At 45.4% G+C, this 23604-nt stretch overlaps 1 protein-coding gene across 14 annotated transcripts in view; it reads left to right on the top strand.

Annotated features, from left to right (window-relative positions):
• Positions 1-23604, top strand: part of TRERF1 (transcriptional regulating factor 1) — a 227860-nt gene that overhangs the window by 26012 nt on the left and 178244 nt on the right. The window contains exon 1 of one of the 14 annotated variants that reach the window (XM_060614376.3): positions 19060-20034. The exons of the other annotated variants lie outside the window; for them this stretch is intronic. The gene's annotated coding sequence lies outside the window, so the exon portion shown is untranslated. Of the gene's footprint in view, positions 1-19059; positions 20035-23604 lie in introns of those variants that run through there. 14 annotated transcript variants of the gene reach the window in all.

Here is a 23604-nt window from a genome sequence, read left to right as displayed (position 1 = left end):
AAAAGACATCTGTGATTTTCAGCCCTGTTCAAAAGTTGGTGGGCACTGTGTCATATGTTTTGGGCAAGAAGCTCCAAGAAAGGAAAAAAAAAAAAAAAAAAGAGGCCTCTCCTTCAGGCTGCCTTTCACAAAAATATGCCACAGACTGCCAGCCCGGGTGGTCCCCAACCGTGGTGCCTGCATGGGAGGTGGGTGGGCAAGGAGGGACTCAGAAGACCTGGGTTGGGGTCTTCTGGTTCAGCACCGTCCTATGGCTCTGGACAAGGCGGCCTCTGGGGCTGTCTCAGCATCTGTAAAAAGAGGGTGACCCCATGTGCCACCTCTCCTCTCAGGAGTTGCAAGGAAGCAGCCAGATAATGTATGGAAAGTGCTAAGTAAACTGTAAGAGGCCTCCTCTGTAGGAAGACAGCAGCGAGGTGAATTGATCTTCGGTCAGATCTCCTTTTCAGATAAAAAAAACTGACGACTGGGAGGGGCAGAGACAGAGGGAGAGAGAAGATCCCAAGCAGGCTCTGCACTGACAGCCGAGAGCCTGACGTGGGGCTCGAACTCACAGAACCGTGAGATCATGACCTGAGCCGAAACCAAGAATCTGTCGCTTAACTGACTGAGCCACCCAGGTTGCCCCAGTCATTTCCAGTTTTTAAAAAATATTTCGTGCTTTTCACGTAATCAGACCTCTGGCCTCTGAGCCCCGGAGGGTGATGCTTTATTTATTTATTTATTTATTTATTTATTTATTTATTTTTGAATTGCTTCGTATTATGGAAAAACGTGAAACGTAACAAAAGCAGACAGACTGGGGTAATGGAGCAGTTACTGAGGGGTTTGCTCACCTGTGGATAATGGGACTTCTTGTATTTGTATAACAAATACAACTTGTCAGTTTTGAGAGATCAGTGGAACTGATATCAATTTGGTTTCATAGAGAGGGGGAAATAATCAACGAAAAATCAGAGAGAGAGGAAATGGATGCCATCGTTGAAATGACTAGTGTTTACCCAGCTTTTTATTGGTCCAAAGCCTCTTCGGCGTGTCTTAGTTTATCTGACAACAGAAACATCAGCCATCGGAGGTGGATACTCTCATTTTACAGCCGAAGAAAGTGAGGCTCAAGAAGCAGGATTGAAAAAATACAAATAAGTGATTAACCCAGAATCACATGTCCAGCTAGCATCCAAAGCCCTGTTTTAATGCCAGAATTTGAATGGTCTCCAAATATTGTGCACCTTCAAATAGATATTGCTATGAAGTATTAAATAAGAGTATCGTACAGAATATATGCAGAGGACTGTGGACACCAAGATCACCTGGGAATTTCGGGCTTATAAGTCCCAGTGACCTTAGTTGGAAACACTCAGATGATTTAAGCATGTTTTGGGCATTACATTTTTTAGAGCTCGAATCGTCTGGCTCATTCTGGAGCACACAGCTTTAAGGCTGCCTCATAATTAAAGCCAAAACTTGACTTTAACAAATTGCATGGCTGTTCTCCATCAGCCTCCTACCCTTAGCCCCGTCCTTTCTGCAGGGCCCCTCAGTGGAGGAACCTGGACAATCGGTATTCGTTTCTAGATAGCCTGGCCTCCAGTTTCCAGGCTCCAGCTTTGGACACACTGGGCTCTGAGCAGGTTGCGATCTCAGCTTCCTGAGGGCCCCTGGTCATCACAGAAGCTACGCTGAGGGCCTCTCCTTGTCTTGGGAAACCACCTTCAATCTAACTTATTTGAAAGATGTTTTAAAAAAGACAAGAAAAAAAGTTGGGAGTTGATGCCCAAAGAGTTTTAATAGGGGTGTCTTTTGAGCTCCCTCTGATGTTCTCACAATGGGAGACATCAAACTCCCTTAAAATTCAACTCAAGGATACCCGTAATGAGGCTGATTATCAAGTACTGGGGCTTGCTCACTTTTCTTTTTTAATTGGGTGAGCACAAGTGAGCCGAGGGGGTTTTCTGGGGAGCCACAGTAGGTAAGGATGTTTAGAGGCCTCTCTCCTTTGGGAGTCTCAGCTTCTTTAGAAACCAGTATGGAATTCAAACAATTTCACTGTGCGTATGCTCATTCCTTAACTCTTCCTTGAGGGCCCTGTGTGCCTGGTCCCGGGCCAGGGCTGTGGGCTGGGCTAGAGAGGGGACTCACTTGGGCTGCCTCAGCCCTTGCTATTGTCATACTTACCACCAGGTGTCTTTCACCCCTTCTAGGCTGCCTTGGGGAGGGCCGAACTGGGTCATCACTCATTTTTTGTACCCCCAGCACCTGGCACAGAGGCTGGCACTAGTTAATGCAGTATAGATGCTTATGTATTTAAGAATCAACCGGGGTTTTTTTTTGTTTTTCTTTTACTTCTGGTTCCCCCCCTCCCCAGGTCCCCCATTGGTTCTTATTGGAGGGAGAAATCCAGGCCTCTCTGCCCGCCAGGGTCAACCCTTGCAGCCACTGAAGGAGACCGGGCTAGAGAATGTTTCCTCCCCCCGCCCCTTGCCTCTCGTGGCCTGGCAGCCTTTAGCTGGGGTGGTTTAACTGAGCTCTCAAATTCAAGTGCAGCCCCATCCCCCATCCTTTTTAATAAGTGACATTTTGTTAAATCAGTTATTCGAGGCCTTATCTATATTTCTGTCTGTGCTGCCTTAGTCAAAATAGGAAAGAGAACGAATATTAGATTTCTTTACCCGCCCCCCCCCCTCCCAGTTGGAGCAACTCTACGTAAGATTTCTGATGGGGCGGGGGTGATGTGTCCTTGAAGAAGTAAATGCTGCGTGCAGAAAAAATGTGGAGGGCTTTGACTTGTAGCGAATGCTGTTTTTCAGCAGCTGTGATTTTTCCATTTTTCTTTTTCTTTCTGTTTTGATTAGCGGAACTCATTGTGCTCCAGGGTTGGGATTGCGTTGGGGGAGGGCGCGGAGGGAACAACATTTACTGGGAGAGCCGGAGTTGGGGAGGAGGAAGGAGAGAAGGGATTTATTGAAAATATATGTCTACTTCTGCTATGATAAAGCGGCAGGCATGTAAAAATGCAACGGGGAAATCATTATTGTGGTAATGTAGGCAGAGCTCCGCTTTCTCATTAACAGAGCTTAGCTCACGTGGAGGAGGGGGCGGCCAGGCTGCTTTGAGAGTTGGGGTATTCAATAATAGCAGAAACTCAGGGGATTGTCTCCACACCCCCCCCTTGCCCACCCCCTTTGGCTGCCTTCTCCTTTCTTTCTCCCAACAGTTTGTAACCTTTTTAAAGCTGCTTGTCGGATTGCATGGTCTCCATTGTCACCCCGCCACCCCAAAACGCTGTAAGGACTGTTTAATTTTTAAAGTTGGAGGGAATGAAAATAAATTTTCTCTTGGGAACCCAAGGAGAATTTTGGCAACACACTGTGAGTCAGAGATTGGATTATATCCCTTGCATCCCGGAGAGCACCAAGAAGAGCCTATTTAGGGGCTCAGGAATTTGCATATGCTGTGGGGTATCCAAATGAGGGTTTCAAATTGCTTCAGGAGTAGTTGCTGCTGTTTATATAGAGACCTTACTGTGTGCCTGGCCCTGTGCAGATGTGTTAGTCACTTCAGCCTTATAGCAGCTGTAAGAGGCAGATGTGGTGCCCACTTTATACTTGAGGAACCTGAGTCTCGGGCGGGGGTGGGGGGGGGGTGCGGTGTCAGCACCTTGCTTAAGGACACACAGGTGCCGAGTTGCCAAGCTGGTCTCCAGACCCGCCATTGACAGCTAAGGGGTAGAATGTTCAGATGTTCGTGAGAACCTTTCCCAAGCCCCTGGACAGAGCTGAGGAAAAGATCAAGGTTAGTGGCTCACATCTTTGATAGAAGAAGTGAGAGAGTGCCCTCTTCCCCATTCCTGCCAGGCTACAGTGACTGTGTCGGTGCTGACAACTTGGTCATCAAGCATTATCGAGTGCCTCCCATGTGCCAGTGGCTGGAAATAACCAGGGCAAGTAAGAGAAGGAGTTCAGAATCTGGTAGGGACAGCTATGAGAACATATAAATCTGATACACAGGGCTGCCTGCCTAGAAAAAGACCACATTTCAGAAGTAGTAAGTGGGAGAGACTGTGTAGAGCAGCCAGGGAAGTCTTCAGAGAGAGGTGGTACAGGGTGGGGTTGTGTGGGTTCTCCGGGGGATTGCCAGGTAGGTAGGGGGAGGGGGAGCGACTAGCAGATAGTATGGTGAGTATAGGAAGCTACATGTAATCTGGCCTTACCCATCTCCCCTTATTTTCCATTACCTTCAGTTTAATGCTCTAGAACTGTGCTATCCAATATGGTAGCCACTAGCCATGCATGGCCATTTAAGTGTAAGTTAATGAAAAATCAAATCAAATAAAAATTCAGTTCCGCAGTTGCACTAGCCACATGTCAAGTGCTCAATGGCTACATGTGGCTGGTGGCTACCATATTGGAAAATGTACGTGTAGAACGTTTCTGTTAGTGTAGAAAGTTCTTTTAGGTAGTGATGCTCATGAACTTTGCTCTGAGGCTTCTTCTTCATGGAAGGGTTCCTCCTTTGGCCCTTAGCTGGCTCACTCCTACTTCTCCAGAGGCCTTCCCCAAGCACTCCAGGCTGGATTGCCATCCCACTGTCTATCTGGATTGCAGTGATCCCTTTCTCTGGCTGTCTGCCCAAGGGGACTTTCAGCTTCTTAAGGGCATGAGCTAGGTCGTGTTCATCTTTGTGCCACGTGGTGTTTATCATTGTGTCCCCAGCACCCAGCCAGGGTCTGGCACCTATGAAGTTGTCAGTGACAGTTGCAGGGGATGAGGCTGGAGAGGTAAGAAGGGATTGGGCTGAAATGGGATCTGATACCATGATATGAAGCTTAGCCTTGACCTGGTAGGCAGTAGGGGAGTCACAGAGGGTTTAGAGTGAGGAGAGGTGTGTGGGGAATAGGGACAAGTCAGATTTATGTATTAGGTCACTCAGAGAGGTATGGAGGACAAGCTGAACCCGTAGGCCAAGAGATCAGTTAGGAAAGTATTGGAAGTACAGGAGCAGGAAGGTAAGGATATGCACTCTTAAGCTGTACCCGTGAGTTGGAAAGAGTAGCATCGCTGTCTTGCCAAGTCAGGGTTTCCTACCATTTCTGTTTCCATTTTGGATGCTCTCATCGGTTTCTAAGGCAAATTGCAGAAAGCCTTCCCTTTCACTTGTTAGCAGGTGTTAGCAGCTTGTTAGAAAATATTAGCAGGTATGAGGAAGAAAATCACAATTGTCTTTAATTCCTCCCTGTTAACATTTTAATAATTTCCTTCCAGTACTTTTTCTAGGCAGCATAGTCTGCTGATTAGTAGTTTTAAGTTCTGGAGTTAGTCTGCCTGGGTTTGGATCCAGGACCCTTCACTCCATGGAAATAATGGGTCTGGGTGAGATGAAATGAGGTGATACATGTAAACATTTGGGGTGGTGCCTGGCAGTTAGTAAGTTCTCAAAAGGGTCCCTCCGTCCCTTTCTACTTGGAGGCCCCCAGCCTTGTTCTCCACTTTTGTAGATGGGTTGCCACCCCCCCCCCCCCCATTCGTGCCCTGTGCTCACCTGTTCATTTCTTTTCAGGGTACATTTTACTCTATGTGGTCCCATGTCTGAACCCTTGTAGCAAATCAGAAGCTCAGAGCACAGAGGCTGGGGTTTCAGCTTTCTGTCTTCTTTGCTCCATGACTGATTCTCCTCTGAGGACACTTTTGGGGGCTTAAATTTAAGAAGCTTGTAGAGAGTTTTGCAAAGGAGTCTGGGAAGTAACTGAGATCCATGTAGGCTCTTTTGAGATGGTTAAAAGGAACCAGAATGGCAGGGTTAGAGAAGCCTAAGAGGATTATTTTCTTTAGGAAGGTGACGCATTGTGCTCTGGCCATGGTGACCTCACATGGTGCACGTTCCGGGATGGGATACATTTAAAAATATGACAGCTACCTACTAAGCACAGATGCATGTCGTCATTTTACATCTATGACCTCACAGCAACTCCCTGAGGAAGGCGTTATTATACTCATTACACAGGAGAGGAAATGGGGGCACAAAGGGATGGAACCGGCTTGTTCAAGGTCTCGTGGCTAGTAAATTGCAGAGCAGGGATTCAAACCCAAGAATCCCAGATCTGTGTGACTGTAAAAGTGAGTGCCTCCCATTTAGCTTTACCAGTCAGTGTGGACCGAGTTTTATTCAGAAATGTGTCTGGTGTGATACAGAGGAAGGGGCACCACACCGACCCTGGGAGGAGGGTATTCCCGGATAGCGGCGTGACGCTCAGAGCCTCATTTCCTTTATTCTCAGTACCTTCGCTTTACTGGTTGACAAGGTTTATTGTAAGAATCAAAGGAGATAAAGGATGCAAAAGTGCTATGGCAGATAATAAAGCCATATACTTCACTCTTCTGCATAATTGTTTTCTGGAAGAACGAAGCCCTGTGGTGGCTGGGTCCCAGTGCGATATCGGGGTTTTGGGCACCAAGTATGTGTGTGTCTCGCAAATCCCCCATTATTAGCTTCCAGGCACGCTTGAACCTGAACATGCTCTTGATTTGGGCGAATGGTTGGTGGCTGGGCACATGATGGATGGATCTTTGACCAGAGCTGGAGTGCTCTACATGATCTTGGGAAAGTCACTTCACCTTCCTAAACCTCCCTCTTCTGAGATGGTCACATCTACTCAGATGGGTCGTTGGGAAGATTAATGGCAGAATGTGTGTATAAATCAGTGCCTTGTCAACCAGATGGCGACATGTATTTGTGCAGTGGAAGTTATGGACTCATGGTCTGTTGAGTAGACTCTTGGCCCATCCCCTTTCACGGTCAGAATGTCATGGCTCACATTTACACAGTGTTCTCCTGCCGTTAAGACCTGGAGAAGACACGATTCAAAATTCCTCTGGAGCTAAGACTTTTCCACTGAGATTGTGTAAATGACAAGTGAAAGTTCATAAAACTTTTTAGTTTGGATGTGAAGGCTACAAATAGTGCGTGGTGATTATAGAGAATTTGGAAAATATTAGCAGGTGTAAGGAAGAAAATCACAATTGTCTTTAATTCCTTCCTGTTAACATTTTAATAATTTCCTTCCAGTATTTTTTCCAGGCAGCATAGTCTGGTGATTAATAGTTTAAGTTCTGGAGTCAGACTGCCTGGGTTTGGATCCAGGACCCTTCACTCCATGGAAATAATGGGGCTGGGTAGGAGAATTGAAACAATACATGTAAAACATTTGGGGCTGTGCCTGGCAGTTAGTAAGTTCTTTTTCTTTTTTTTAAATTTTTTTAAATGTTTATTTATTTTTGAGAGAGAGAGAGAGAGACAGAGCATGAGCAGGGAAGGGGCAGGGAGAGAGGGAGACACACAATCCAAAGCAGGCTCCAGGCTCTGAGCTGTCAGCACAGAACCTGATGCGGGGCTTGAACTCACAAACCGTGAGATCATGACCTGAGTCGAAGTCGGACCCTCAACCAACTGAGCCACCCAGGTGCCCCGAGTAAGTTCTCAAAAGGCATAAGCTATGCTTTAAAAAAAGCACTGAGCTGGGGCACCTGGGTGGCTCAGTCGGTTAAGCGTCCACCTTCAGCTCAGGTCGTGATCTCACAGCTTGTGAGTTCGAGCTCCACATCACGCTCTGTGCTGACAGCTTAGAGCCTGGAGCCTGCTTCGGACTGACTCCCTCTCTTTCTACCCCTCCCCCACTCATGCTCTGTCTCCCAGAAATAAATTTAAAAAAAATGGTATTGAGCTAACTTTGAATGAGACTTTTTCTTACAGTTTATTTTGAGAGAGAGAGTGAGAGAGACAGCATGAGTGGGGGAGGGGCAGAGAGAGAAGGAGAAAGAGAATCCCAAGCAGAGTCTGTGCCCCTTGAGTGAGATTTAATATTAATATCTTGCTCATTAAATATTGTTTGAATTTTTTCATAGTTTTTTTAGTATATTCTCATATGGATTCTATGTTAAACAAATATTTATGGAGTACCTACTGTGTACCAGGCACTGGGTCCCATAATTTATTTAACTAATTCCTATTATTAGAAATTCAGCTTGAGTAACCTGGGTGGCTCAGTCATTTAAGAGTCTGACTGTTGGTTTTGGCTCAGGTCATGATCTCACAGTCCGTGAGTTTGAGCCCCTTGTCGGGCTTTGCACTGACAGTGCAGAGCCTCCTTGGGATCCTCTCTGTCTCTGTCTCTGTCTCTCTCAAATAAATAAATAAACTAAAAAAAAAAATTGGGGGCGCCTGGGTGACTCAGTCATTTAAGCATCTGACTTCAGCTCAGGTCATGGTCTCATGGGTTTGTGAGTTCAAGCCCCGCCTCGGGCTCTGTGCTGACAGCTCAGAACCTGGAGCCTGCTTCAGATTCTGTCTCCCCCTCTTTTTGCCCCTCCCCTGCTCACACTCTGTCTCTCTCAAAAATAAATAAACATTAAAAAAAATTAAAAAAAATTTTAACTTGTTTATCATTTTGACTATTGTAAATAATGCTTCCGTGAACATCCTTGTTTATAAATCTTTGATCACATCTCAGATAATTTTCTTAGGATAAATTCCTGGAAAGAAGAATTACTATGTTAAAGATAGTGGGTGTTTTCAGGTTCTCAGTAATGTTTCCTAATTGTTTTTCGAAACACTTTTCATTTTTTAAAATATTTTACTGTTTCAAGAAGATTTTAAAAATTTATTTTAGAGAGAGAGAGCGAGCGAGCAGGGAAGGGGCAGAAAGAAAGGGAGGGAGGAAATCCCAAGCAGGCTCTGTGCTCGGTGCAGACCCCCACAAGGGGCTCGATCTCATCACCCTGAGATCCTGACCTGAGCTGAAATCAAGAGTTAGCAGCTCAACCAACTGAGCCACCCAGGTGCCCCAGGGGAATCTGAATTCGAACTCACAACCCTGAGAACAAGAATTATATACTCTACCAACAGAGCCAGCCAGGTGATCTCAAGTTTATTTTGAGAGAGAGAGAGAGAGAGGGAGAGAGAGAGAGAGAGAACGCTCACCTCCGTGCATGAGTCAGGGAGGGGCAGAGAGAGGGGGAGAGAATCCCAAGCAGACTCTGTGCTGACACACAGAGCATAGAGCCAACTCGGGACTCAAACCCACAAACCTCGAGTATGACCTGAACTGAAATCAAGAGTCAGATGCTTAGCTGACTGAGCCACCCAGTTCCCCCTCTTGAAAACATTTTTAAAGATTAATTTTCATTCATACTGCTAGTGTGTGGGAGTACCGGCCTCACTTCATCCGGTCTAATAGTATTGTTTTTCAAAAAAGGGTAATTCTTGTGTAGCATGTATTACCCTTTAAACCATACGCCACATTACTTCTCTGGGGCTCAGTTTTTTTCTTGCTGTAAGGTGGAGTACAAATGTCTCTTGCATGATAACCACTATTAATTAATTTAGCAAAATCTTTGGATTTTTGTTGTGGAAAGACTGGGCAAATGACCTGAATTATTATCAAAAGTACTTCTTTCCATCGAGTTAGAATTTCTTCATGCTTATCAAAAGACTTTAGGAGTGCTTTTGTCTCAGTACGCATAGAGTGTGCGAACAGTCATTCCCTGCCCAGGGCACAGATTCTGGTTTGTACTGGCAGGTGAACAGCGTTCTCCGTATGAGTAATTGTTGCTAATAATTGACTGTGGAATTATGGGGTCTCTGTTCCAGTGTTTTAGGAATTTTTCTTTTTGAAACTTTATAAGTTTCATAAGTTTTATAAGAAGCTACTTTCACCTGCCACAAGGGTAAGAAAATAGTGTACTAGTTTTGTGTGAAATCAAACATCGAGAAAAGAGTTGTTCTACTGAAAACACTGAAAAGCATGAAGACAGTCAAAACCAGTCAGCATTCCCTCATCTAGATTGAACTTCCATTTAAAAAAAATAGTGTGTTTCTTTCTTCTTTCTGGTATTTTTTCAACATACATATCTTTGCATAGTTGGACCCATTCTGTGTGTGGGTTTTTTTTTTTGTTTTTTTTTTTTTTAAGAGCTGACCCTAGATTAATCCTTTAACCATTTCCTGGACAGTTCAAGCTCCTTACAACCTTTAGACTCCCTTTACCTCCTTTATGCCTTTGGAAGTCTTGTGATTTTATTATTTATCTATTTATTATTTAGAGTCAAGTTAGTTAACATATAGCATAGTATTGGTTTCAGGAATAGAATTTAGTGATTCATTACTTATGTGTGACACCCAGTGCTCATCCCAGCAAGTGCCCTCGTTAATGCCCATCACCCATTTAGCCCATCCCCCCACCCATCTGCCCTCCATCAACCCTGAGGTCTTGTGATTTTAATTCTCTCTGTATATTAAACCCCACAAGACATGGACTTCAAAAGTCAATAATAATTTAGATTAATCCACTTGTTTACTCTTTTTGCTATTCTTCATTTCTTCCTGTATGACTATGCTCATGCTCCCCTCTCAGATTAATTTCCTACTTTCTGAAGAAACACGCCCTTAGTTGTGTGTGTGTGTGTGTGTGTGTGTGTGTGTGTGGTGAAGGATGCATGCTGGTGTCACATTCTTTCAATTTTTGTCTGAAAATGTCTTTTTCACCTTCATATTTGGAGGATATTTTCACTGGGTATAGAATTGTAGCTTGCCTTTTTTTTAATCCTTTAAGGATAGCATGCCATTGTCTTCTAGCTTCCTTTATTTATGTTAAAAAGTTATCTGTCAGTTTTATTGTGTTTCTTTTGAAAGTAGTATTTTTTTCTCTTTAGATTTTTTTCCTAAAGATTTTATTTTTTTAAAGTAATCTCTATGCCCAGTGTGGGACTTGAACTTACAACCCCAAAATCAAGAGTCACATTCTCCACCAATTTAGCCAGCCAGGTGCCCCTTTAGCTTTTTTTTTTTTTTTTTTTTTTAGCAACTTTATTATGATGTGCTTAAGTGTGGTTCTCTTTGTATGTATCCCCCGTGGAGTTTGGAGTTCTAGAATTCATGGCTTGATTTTTTTTTGTCCGTTTTAGAATATCTGGGGGGAGTTACCTTCAAATATTGTTTAAAAAAATTTTTTTTTAATGTTTATTTATTTTTGAGAGAGACAGAGACAGAATGTGAGTGGGTTAGGGGCAGAGAGAGAGGGAGATACAGAATCGGAAGCCAGCTCCAGGCTCTGAGCTGTTAGCACAGAGCCCGACACAGAGCTCGAACTCATGAGCGGTGAGGTGAGATCATGACTTGAGCCGAAGTCGGATGCTCAACCGACTGAGCCACCCAGGTGTCCCTTTGAATATTGTTTTTGCCCCATTATTTTCTCCTCTTCTTAGACTCTGCATAATGTTAGACTCTTTTGTGGTATCCTACGTGTCCCTGAAGCTTGTTTTTGTATTTTCTGTGCTTTAATATGAGTATTTTTTTCTACTGACCTATCTTCCAGTTCACTAGTCATCTCTTTACTGTTTATTTGTCGTCAAACCCATCCAGTCAGTTCTTAATTTATTTGGTTTTATTGTTCATAAATATCTTATTTATAAAATGATATTTTTAAATTGTTGTTAATGATTGTATTTTTCTCTTGGTTTGGTCGTATTTCTTGATGTTCTTGGTAATTTTTGTTCAAATACTGGGCATTTTAATTTTTAATGTTTTATTTATCTTTGAGAGAGAGCGAGTGTGTGAGTGGGGGAAGGGCAGAGAGAGAGAGGGAGACACAGAATCCGAAGCACGCTCCAGGCTCTGAGTTGTCAGCACAGAGTCCAATGTGGGGCTCGAGCTTGTTTACTGCAAGATCATGACCTGAGCCGAAGTTGGAAGCCCAACTGACTGAGCCACCCAGGCGCCCCAAATACAGGGCATTTTAAATGGAAAATGGAGTGGATCAGGATGTTGTATCAGCTTAGTTCTTTTAAGGCTGGTCTGTTTGTGGTCTGCCCTTGCTTTTAGAGCAGGTGTTTTTTAAGGTCCCTCTTCCTTGGTAGGCCCTGAAAGTCATGATTTGTTTCTCTACCACTGTGAAACTAACAAAATCTCTGCTTAGCTTTTCCAGTCTTTTAACAGCTTTTTTACAATTTTTTTTAACGTTTATTTATTTTTTGAGAGACAGAGACAGAGCATGAGCTGGGGAGGGGACAGAGAGAGAGGGGGAGTCACAGATTCTGAAGCAGGCTCCAGGCTCCGAGCTGTCAGCACAGAGCCCGATGTGGGGCTCTAACTCATGAACCATGAGATCATGACCTGAGCCGAAGTCGGCCGCCTAACCGACTGAGCCACCCAGGCGCTCCTTAATAGCTTTTTTTCTGCCTGGATTTCTAGGGTGTAGCCCTGAACACACATGGCTTAGGTGTCAACAAATGCTTTGAGGGGAAGTTGCTGCAGAGTATTGGGCTCACTTAAGAGCGCGTCACTTTTCCCCAGGATCTTGGCTCTCAAAGCCTGGATGTCTTTATAGTCTTGAACTCCAGCTTTTGACTACTTGGTACAGAGGGAAAGCTACTGCAAACTTTAACTTGCTGCTTTTTACCTCACTGTTGGTTATAGCAGATCAGCAAATGTTCTGGGTAGAAATACCAGCTGCTGATAGACACCTCACTGAGCTTCCCTTTCTTCTAGGGACATGGTTCTTCTGTCCTAGCCGCCTTGTAGTCCCACATCTTCGAACAGTTATTATTGTTATTATTCTTATTTTGTATTTTACTTACCTTTTACAATTGTTCTTTTTATACAGGAGGGTTGACTTAATAGCAGTTATATCATGATAGTTGAAAGTGAAGTCTAGTTTTTTAATCCTTTATCATTTGACATTTTAGGTACTTTGTATGTCCTTAAAAATTCTTCATTAGGTGATTTTTAATATCTGCACATAACTGTTTCTTATGGCTCCTAGGATCTGCTCAACTGTATTTCGGTTGTTGGATAGTTAGGTCATTTACCATCATTTGCTTTTTATTTTTTATTTTATTTTATTTTATTTAAAAAAAATTTTTTTTAACATTTATTTATTTTTGAGACAGAGAGAGACAGAGCATGAACGGGGGAGGGTCAGAGAGAGGGAGACACAGAATCTGAAACAGGCTCCAGGCTCTGAGCTGTCAGCACAGAGCCTGACGCGGGGCTCAAACTCACGGACCGCGAGATCATGACCTGAGCCGAAGTCGGACACTTAACCGACTGAGCCACCCAGGCGCCCCCATCATTTGCTTTTTTTTTTTTTTTTTTTTTTTTTTAATTTTTTTTTTCAACGTTTTTTATTTATTTTTGGGACAGAGAGAGACAGAGCATGAACGGGGGAGGGGCAGAGAGAGAGGGAGACACAGAATCGGAAACAGGCTCCAGGCTCCGAGCCATCAGCCCAGAGCCTGACGCGGGGCTCGAACTCACGGACCGCGAGATCGTGACCTGGCTGAAGTCGGATGCTTAACCGACTGCGCCACCCAGGCGCCCCTCATTTGCTTTTTAAAATAATGCTGCAATAGAGGCATGTGGGTGGCTCAGTCGGTTAAGCGTCCAACTTCAGCTCAGGCCACGATCTCGTGGTCCATGAGTTTGAGCCCTGCATGGGACTCTTTGCTGACAGCTCAGTGCCTGGAGCCTGCTTCGGATTCTGTGTCTCCCTTTCTCTCTGCCCCTCCCCACTCATGTTCTGTCTTTCTCTGTCTCTCAAAAATGAATAAATGTTAAAATTTTTTTAAAATAGTGCTGCAATAAATGTCTTTGTGCCAAAGCATTTTATCATATTTTATTTTATTTTTTGTTTATTAAAAAAATTTTTTTAATGTTTATTTATTTTTGAGAGACAGTGAGCAGAAGCCAGGAAGCCACCCAGGCACCCCAGCATTTTATTATATTTTAAAAGTATGGAATTGGAATTATCAAGAGTTGATAATATTAATTAGTAGTGATTGTTTTCATGGATAGGTCGTGTACAAAAATAAACATAGACCTGTTCTCTCTCAGATTTTTTTTTTTTTTTTTTAGTTTATTTGTTTCTGAGAGAGAGAGAGAAAATGCAAGCAGGGGAGGGGCAGAGAGGGAGAGAGGGAGAGAGAATCCCAAGCAGGCCTCAAACTCACAAACCATATCATGACCTGAGCTGAAATCAAGAGTCGAACACTTAACTGAGCCACCCAGGTGCCCCCCTCTCAGAAGGTTCTGAGAGAAGCTTTCCTTTATCAAAAGTGTTTTTATTTCTTTTTTTATTAAAAAAAAATTTTTTTGGTAATGTTTATTTTTGAGAGAGAGAGAGAGAGAGGCAGAGCACAAGCGGGGGAGAGGCAGAGAGAGAGGAAGACAGAATCTGAAGCGAGCTCCAGGCTCTGAGCTGTCAGCACAGAGCCCAACGCGGGGCTCAAGCCCACAAACCGTGAGATCATGACCTGAGCCGAAAGTGTTTTTATTACTTTAATGGGGCGCCTGGGTGGCTCAGTCGGTTAAGCATCCGACTTTGGCTCAGGTCATGATCTCACGGTTTGTGGGTTTGAGCCCCGCGTCGGGCTCTGTGCTGACCGCTCAGAGACTGGGGCCCCTTCAGATTCTGTCTCCCTCTCTCTCTGCCCCTCCCCCACTCGCATTTGTGTGTGTGTGTGTCTCTCTCTTAAAAATACTCATATAGGGATGGGGAGCCTGCTTGGGATTCTCTCTCCCTGTCTCTCTGCCCCACCCCCCACCCACCCTCCCCACATACATGTTGTCTCTCTCTCAAAAGAAAGAAATAAACTTAAAAAATTTTATCTCTATCTGCCTTATTAAAAGACAAGTAAAAGTATTCATATAGTGCTTACCATGCCGCAGACATTTTTTTACATGCTTTATAATACTAATTTTCATTCTCCTGAGAGCCTTAGGACACAGGTACTAATAAAGATAGTGGTTTTAAAGATGAAGAATCTGAGGCCTGAAAGGGTAGATAACTTGCCCAGGGTCACACAGATAACTTGTCCAAGGTCACACAGCCTGTCAGTGGCAGAGCTGAACCACGAGTTCCTGCTCTAGAGCCCATGCTGTTAGCTTCTAGAACCCTCTACTACCTGGAGCTGATTGTTCTAACTTATTCCTTCCTTCCTTTCTACCCATTTTAGCTTATTCCAGAGCTTCCCTGAGCCTTTTCTTAATTGGCCAGTTTTTTTTTCCCCCCTCTGCAGTGTGGTTGCTGGGGGATGAGTGTGAACATGGGGGCATTGTGGGAGGAGAGGTGCCGTGGACAGAAGGTGCTGTGGGGACCGGGTCTGTGCCGTGGCAGCTCACTTTATAGGTTTTGACCAGGTAGAATCGCCTGGTGGCTCACCGCGAGTCTGCTGGGGATCCTGGTGTGGAGGTAATGACGGGGAATTCAGCTTCTGCCTCTGGTTTCTCTGGCTCGTGTTAGCTGGGCCACTGCTTTCGCAGTTTACAGAGGAAGAGTAAGGTAATCCTTTTCTTCTCTCCCTTCTTCCAGTGCCACTTAACATCGGGGTAAGGAGTAAAGAGGTGCAGGGAGGGCTCCCTGCTGATGAGAGTATCAGGGCAGCTCCAGGGCTGCAGGGGTTGGAAAGATAAAGTGCTGATGCTTTGGACCTTAGGAACTGCAGGGTGTGGATGCTGCCTCTCTCTGGAGCTTTCTCCCTTTTCCCCCTATGGCTCCTTGCCCCTCTCTGCTTGTCCTTGTGTTTTCCTGGTACCCATTCCCCTCTTTGGTCTTTCTACTCATTATCTCCTCTTTTGGGTCTCTTATGGATTTGGGAGAGAGGTGGGTGTGGGGCTGGGCTGGTTTCCTTAAGGTTGTTGGCTTTGTAAGTTGCAGTGGTTGGTTAGTCAGAGAAAGCTTTGCAGGAGAGGTGGCTTTGAGCATATTTATTAAGTGGTATCAAAGGATATCTCTAGGAAGAATGACCAAGTGGAAGGGAATTGAAGGGGAACTTGCCCCTTCCCTGCTCACAGCCCTTCAGTGGCCACTTCCTTTGTCAGGGAAAAGCAATGTCCTTGAGGTGGTCTGGTGACACTCTGCTCCCTCCCCCACCTTGCTTATGTGACACTATCTTCTGTTCTCTTTTTCTCTCACTGTGCTCTAGCCACTCCTGGTTTCTTAGCTATTCCCTGGACGTACCTGGCGTGTTCTTGCCTCAGGGCCTTTGCATAAGCTGTCCTCTGTGCTTGGAATCCTCTTCCAGAACGTAGATACCACCTGCATTGTGTACTGTCTCCCCTGTCAAGTCTTTCCTCAGATTTGTCTCATGGAGGCTTTCCTCACCACTGTATTCAACACCACACCCCAAATTTCCCATCCCCTTTAACATATTTTGCCTGAATTCTCCATCCCTTTTACCTGCTCTTTTTTTTTCTTAAAAAAATTTTTTTTCACGTTTATTCATTTTTTTGAGAGACAGAGAGACAGAACATGAGCAGGGGAGGGTCAGAGAGAGAGAGGGAGAAACACAATTGAAAGCAGGCTCCAGGCTCTGAGCTGTCAGCACAGAGCCTGACGTGGGGGCTCGAACCCATGAACCGTGAGATCATGACCTGAGCTGAAGTCAGACATTTAACCGACTGAGCCACCCAGGCAGAGGGAGAGGGAAAGAGAATCTCCAGCAGGCCCCACAGCCAGCACAGAGCCTGACACAGGGCTCAGTCCCACGACTGTGAGATCACGACCTGAGCCGAAATCAAGAGTCAGACGCTTAACCCTCTGAGCCCCTCAGGCGCCCTGAGTTTACTTGTTCTTTATTTTTACCTCCTCCCTCCTAGAATATGAGCCCCTAGAATATGTGTGTGTGTTCAGTGCAGCCCCTTAGCACCCAGCATAGCACCAGGCACATAGTAGGCACCCAGGAAATATATATTGAATGCTGGGTCCTTCAGGGCTCTGTAGGGCCCCCAGCTCAGGAGACTTTTTATCACATCTTAGGATCTGGAAAGTCTTTGCCTGTAGGAATTTTTTTAATTAAGATTTTTATCATTGTCATCCCCTTCCCCCTTCTAGTTCATTTAAGACTGTTATGAAACAGAACTCATTATGCTTCAAAATCTGACAGAGCGAAGGCCCCAGGGAAAGCGAGAGGAGGCGGCAGTGGCGGGCATTTCCTTCCATTTTCCCCCTCCTTGGTTGTCTTGTGTGGTTGGTTCACTTCGGACGGCCTAAAGCCCACCGGGTCGAGGTGAGCAGGGGTTCCCACACCTCCCAGGTCCAACCAACGGACGGTGTCTTGTCAGCCAGAGAAGAGAACGCTGCCTTCCTGCACTGAAGGGTTTCTCCAGTCTCCAGTCCTCAGGATGGAAGGGGAAAAGGTGGCAGTCTGGAGAGGAGGAGGGAGAGGAGGAAGTGAGGTGTATTTTGTATGGTTCCGTTGGAGAAAAAATGTCACAAGGAGAAAGTCGGAGTGTGGTCCTCCGTGGGTGTGACTTTTAGTTTTTACTTAAAATAATGAGGAGATCCCGTTCATTTGTTCAGCGGAGGTTATGACAGGCTTTGAAGGGTCCATGGGCCTGGGCTCTCGGTCACTCACTACTCATTCGGCTGCAGGAGGGACCCTACCAGGAGGCCTTGTGTGTAACCCTATGGCTCAGAGCCAGCGTGTTGAACTTCTCCTGGATCTGTGGGTTCCTGGGAAGTGGGAACACCTGCTGGGAATAATTAATGTGTGTGGGGGATGGGGAAGGGGCTTAGACTCCTCCCAGCATTCTTTTGGAGACATTTCCCTAAATGAATCCACACTCCAACTTTTCAGTTGGGGAGGCCGTGTCCTCCCGACTTCAGCAGGCCCAGGCTTTGTTTGAGAGCCTCAACCCTGAATCCCCTTTTGACTTTTGTTTTTTCTCCTATGAACAAAGGAAGGGAGCTCAGAGAATATGGTTAGTTGACCCTTGAACAGTGGGGGGCGGGGGGGGGTGTTTAGGGGCAGTCGAAAATCTGTGTGTAACTTTTGGCTCCCCCAAAACTTAACTCTTATAGCCTGCTGTTGTCAGGAAGCTTTACCAATAACGTAAACAGTTAACACATATTTTGAATGTTCTATGTATTGTATACTGTATTCTTAGAATAAAGTAAGCTAGAGGAAAGAAAATGTTGTGAAGAAAATCATAAAGAGAACATCCATTTATAGGCCTGTACCGTATTTATCAGAAAACATCTGTGCGTAAGCAGACCTGCACAGTTCAAACCTGTGTTGCTCAAGGGTTAACTGTAATGCTCTTGGATCATCATAGGGATGGGCCCGTATAACAATTATTAATAGGTTGTCAGCATGCAGTGATGGAAGTTAAGATGTGGGGATCTGATAAAGGAGGCCCGGGGAGAGCTTCGGCTCTGGAGACCTGGGGTTTCACCCTCTACTACCCCCTCCACCCCAATCTTGGCATTTCATCTGCTAATAAAATACTAACACCCACTGATGTGAGTTTCACCTCCTTTCATTTCCTTTCTCCTGTCTTCTGCACTGGGGCCATAACAAGCTTCAAAAAGCCACCAGCCGAAGTATCAGCCTCTGAATAATCAAGTCTGCAGACCTAAAAATACGCGGTTGCATTATAATGCAGATGTACTGATAAATTAAGGGGAAAATAATTGTGCCTACAGTTGTTTACTGATGCATTGTCCCGACCAGAAGTTACATAGGAAGTAAATGAGATGATTTCACCCTCGTTGGTTCTGTAGCTTAGCTGTTTCAAATAGAAGATTAAGGAGGTCAAAATCCTTCTTTGAGCCCCGCACGGGGATTATTACAGCATCTTGACTAGTTACCCAGACTTGACTCCTACTTCTGGCCTCAGATGGCCTGCCAAGCCCTTAGCGGCTGTCCTTCGCTGTAGCTCTGCTGTGTACATGGTTTGGTGTAATCCGTCTCCACTGTGGAAGAAACTGCTCAAGGCATATACCACCTACTGAGGGTGTCAGCAGCCCCGTTTTGATTTAAATATTGAAGAGTACATTTTCTGGGTACCTGGGTGGTTCAGTTGGTTAAGCATGCAGCTTCAGCTCAGGTCACGATCTCACGGTTTGTGGGTTCAAGCCCCACATCGGCTCTGTGCTGACAGCTCAGAGCCTGGAGCCTGCTTCAGGTTCTGTGTCTCCCTCTCTCTCTGCCCCTCCCCGCCGCTCATGCGCACGCGCGCGCGCACACACACGCTCTGTCTCTGTCTCTCAAAAATAAATGTTAAGAAACAAAAGTATGTTTTCCATTTGTTGGCATCTGATATTATGTGCCCTGGGTAAATAAGGTCTTTGTTCTCATCTATGAGCTTGATTTGGACTTATTTGAAATCATTAATTCAACAAATATTGAATCTTCACTATATGTAGACACCAGGGTAGGCATTAAATCAAGGACTGGCAAGCTTTCTATAGAAGGTCAAGGAGTAAATATTTTCAGCTCTGTGGACCATGTCTCTGTCCCCTGTACTAAGTACACAGCCTTGCCATTGTAGCATAAAAGCAACCATAGACCACATGTAAATGGATGGGTGACTGTGTTCCTATCAGACTTAATTTACAAAACCAGGTGGTGGGATTTAGCAGCAGGCCATTTACTGACCCCTCATCTGACCCCTTCACTAAAGATGCAGCCATGAACAAAACAGACATGATCATGACCCTCAGGGAACTTTCATTTTTGCTGGGGATAATTCTTTGCTACTGTTAGTAGCTTGCTTTGAAACCACACCTGTTATAAAGAGTTGGCAAGTAGCTTTCAGGGGGCAATGGAAACCTAAGTAACTTTACTGAAAAACGGTTCTAGTGAACACTCAGTTCTATTTATATTGCCCTCCTGTGTCTGAGGGTACTGCGTGTACTTAATTTGGCATGTAGATACTATTTTTGAGTTGCCTTTTTTTCACTTAACATAATTTCACATGCATATTTCCATGGATCGGGCTGGGATTGTATAATTGTAGTGGCTACATAGTATTTCTTGCTGAGTTAAGGCATGCCATGTGCCTGGGTATAGTAGGTATTTGTGAGGTGTTTGTTTCCAGTTGCAGTAAAAACCCTTTCCAAGTTGAGAAGGAGCTAGTTTCTGCAGAGCCCCGGCTGGTGGGAAGTGTTGACTTGGGAGAACTCTGGGAGACTCGGCTATGGATGATGTCCTCATGCCAGCCTGCTGGGTGACGCTAAGCATCTTGTAGCCAGGGACCTGCCAGGTAAGTGTGCTGTCAGGGAAATGATGGATATAGCAGGGTGATCTTTTACTCAAGCACTGCACCCCCACTGCAGGGAAAGCATTTGTGTGCGGGGGGAACAGAACTTGGAATCGGTATAGCTTTGTGGGGGCAGTTGTGGAGGCAGAGGAGCTCTGTGCAGAGAAGACAAAAAGCCCAGGGGGCAAGGGTGGCAACAGGTGTCTGGAAAGGGCATGGGTTCTGGGGCCAGACCGTCCTTGATTTGCCTCTGACTCTTCATTTGCCCCTGTTTATGTCCTGTGGCTGGGCACTTCTTAGCCTTTCTGAGCCTCAGTTTTCTTTGCTATAAAATGGGGCTATAATATCCATTCCATAGAGATGTGAGGATCAGAGGAATACTCCAGTAAGCATGTAACCATGGTGCTTGGCGTGTGAGCATGCTATGTAAAGAAAGAAAGGATGGCTGGTGTTGTTTGGCGTGAAGTGAGTGGCTCACGTTAGGGTTGCAATTCACAGCAGTAGTCGTAGTTTTATTTATTATCATTATTGAGGAGGTACTGCGAATGATGCTGGACCAAGACTGGATTTCTCCTCCCTTCCCTCCCACCTCATCACTTCTACCCCCACCCCCTTGATAACTCAGCTGGGGAGGTCAGACCCCGACTCGCGAGCCCAGGCTTTTAATAAAATCAGATTGGAGCCTGACGATCAACTGGATAGTCCCAGTTACTCAGCTGTTCATGCATTCATTCATTCGGCCCATACACAGAGGCCCCACTGTTGTACAGTGCGCTGTGGTGAAGAAAGCGGGCATGGCGATGGGCTTTAATCAAATAATCCCACAAATGTTTAATTATAGGCTGTGATAAGAGCCGTGAAAGAAAAGCACAGGGCTTTAGGTTGGTTGGGAGAGGATCATTCTCGCTTTTTATGAGGCACTTAATTTCATTAGTAAGCGGGGAATACAACTCACAATGAGATTCCATTTTATCCCCACTTGATGGGCAAACGCTCAGGAGTGGTGCAGTGGCAAGCCCTGGAGAGAACATAGAGCTCTGGGGCCTCCTGTGCACTGGTGGTCGGAGCGTGAGCCGATGCAGCCACTTTGGAAAATAGTTTGGGACTGTCCTGTGAAGTTGTATGTGTACAGACCGTGTGGCCTGACGTGTCTCCCCTAGGTGTGTAATAATCATGCGAGCACCAGGAGACGTGGACTAAGAATGTTCCTGGTAGCGCTGTTGATACTAGCCAAAAAAGACCCTCGAAATTCAAATGCTCATCAGCTGGAAAAGGAGTTTGTGGTCCTATGATGGGTTGTCATGCAGTGGCGACATAAACGAACAGCATCTTTGTACGACACGAGTGAATCTTAGTCATCTGAGGTTGAAGTTTGAAAAAAAAAAAAGACTCTGGGGGCGCCTGGGTGGCTCAGTCGGTTAAGCGTCCAACTTTGGCTTAGGTCATGATCTCATTCATGGTCCTTGAGTTCAAGCCCCGCGTCGGGCTCTGTGCTGACAGCTCAGAGCCTGGAGCCTGGATCCAGTGTCTCCCTTTCTCTCTGCACCTTCCCAACTCGCACTCTGTCTCTCTCTCTCTGAAAAATAAACATTAAAAAAGAAAAAGACTCTAGGAGCACCTGGGTGGGTTAGTTGGTTAAGTGTCCAACTCTTACGCTCAGGTCATGATCTCCCGATTTGTGAGTTTGAGCCCCATGTCGGGCTCTGTGCCAACAGCACAGAACCTGCTTGAGATTCTCGCTCTCTCCCTCTCTCTCTGCCCCTCCCCAGCTCGTGCTCGTGTGCTCTCTCAAAATGAATAAATAAACTTAAAAAAAAAAATTAAAAAAAGACACCAAACATCCCATACAGCACGATACCTTTTGAATAAATTTTATTTTACTCTATTTAAAACAATTTTTTAATGTTGATTTATTTTTGATAGAACACAAGGGAGAGAGGAGAAGAGAGAGAGGGAGACAGAATCTGAAGCAGGCTCCAGGCTCTGAGCTGTCAGCACAGAGCCCGATGTGGGTCTCAAACCCACGGACCATGAGATCATGACCGAGCTGAAGTCGGTCACCCAACCGGCTGAGCCACCCAGGTGCCCCTCTTTTGAATAAATTTTAAAGTCAACAAAATTTTAAAATACATTGTTTCGGGATGCAGATATATCTAACGAAATAATAAATGTAGGGTGGTGGGTTCGTGAAGGTTCCTAGGGTGGGGGAGACTCTCTTGAATGTGTTTGCCACAAGATCTGAGATCTACCTGAAGTGCAGTGAGGAGAGAGGAGTGAGGGGCAGCCAGTGTGTGTTTTGAAGGCATAGTAGACTAAAATTTGTTACTGTTTTGGAAACCTTTTTTTTTTAAACCCAAATTATAAAATGTTGCCCGTCAGAGTAGTGACATTAGGTGCATGTGTGTGCATTTTATTTATTTATTTTTTATTACCACAAACGCCTTTTTTTGATGACCATAAAGGCAGATAGGATATGGGAAACTGTGGCTGTGATATCTGCCGTTTCCTGCCTGTGCAAGTGGTGCTCGTGGATCTCAGCTCTGAAGGGGGCTGTGTTTGCAGCCAGCTGTGAGATTCCTTGTCACAGGGCCCCCCTTCACCAGGAAGGGACAGATGTGGCTGGGTGATGAGGCCTCAGTTGGGTTCCAGGTCTAACAGGCAGAACTAATTCAGAGATGAGTAAGAAGGGAACACTTTCTGGTTGTAGATTCAGACTCCGGTATGCATATTGAAACTCTTCCTCGCTTTCGCTTTTCTCAGTGATGGGCCCTGAGGCATCCTAATCTCATTGTGGAAGGACAGAGGAGTAGGTAGAGAGGACACCTTTTTGTATGAAAGTACCGGAGTTGGGGATGGGCTGGAAGAAGCCAAGATGTGTTCCTCCGGGGATGAATAGCTCCTCTGGTGGGATGGTTGGAAAAGATGCTCCTGTCAGGCTGCCTGACCCGAGGTGACAGTGGCGTAAGCACCTGCTAAATGAGCATGGCCCTCCCGGGCAGCAGGGATTAAAGGGGAAAGCTTGCAGAGGGAAGAGGAGTCCAGAGGATGGGACGTGGACGAAGGGGGATCGGGAAGCCAGATGGCATACAGTGACTGCTTGAGAGAACAGGGAGTGTCAAGTGCCTGAAAGGTTAACAGGCAGGGTTGTTCTGTGTGCTTCCAGAAAGTAAAGCTAGAGGTAGACACTCCAGGAGGAGATACTTGGTCTTAGTGTAAGTCAGTGTTTTTCAAACTGCAATTTGCAACCCATGAGTGGGTTGGGCACTCAATTAAATGATTAAGACCAACAATTTAAAAAGATGAAGTAGGGGGCACCTGGGTGGCTCAGTTGGTTGAGTCTGACTGTGGCTCAGGTCATGATCTCACCGTTTGTGAGTTCGAGACCCACCTCGGGATCGCTGCTGTCGGTGCAGATCCTGCTTCAGATCCTCTGTCCACTGTGCCCCCCCCCATCCCCTCCCTCAAAAATAAATAAACATTTTTTACAAAAGTATAATTTCTTTTTAGGGGTAAGGTGGAAAAGTGTGAAAGCCTTTGTCATGAGCTACAAGTTATTAATAGTCCTTACTATTT

The sequence above is a fragment of the Panthera onca genome, chromosome B2, assembly GCF_046562875.1.
Source record: "Panthera onca isolate mPanOnc1 chromosome B2, mPanOnc1 haplotype 2, whole genome shotgun sequence".
NCBI classification, from domain to species: domain Eukaryota; kingdom Metazoa; phylum Chordata; class Mammalia; order Carnivora; family Felidae; genus Panthera; species Panthera onca.
Note: the sequence above shows the minus strand (reverse complement) of the source record. Positions and strands in the feature narration are given on the sequence as shown.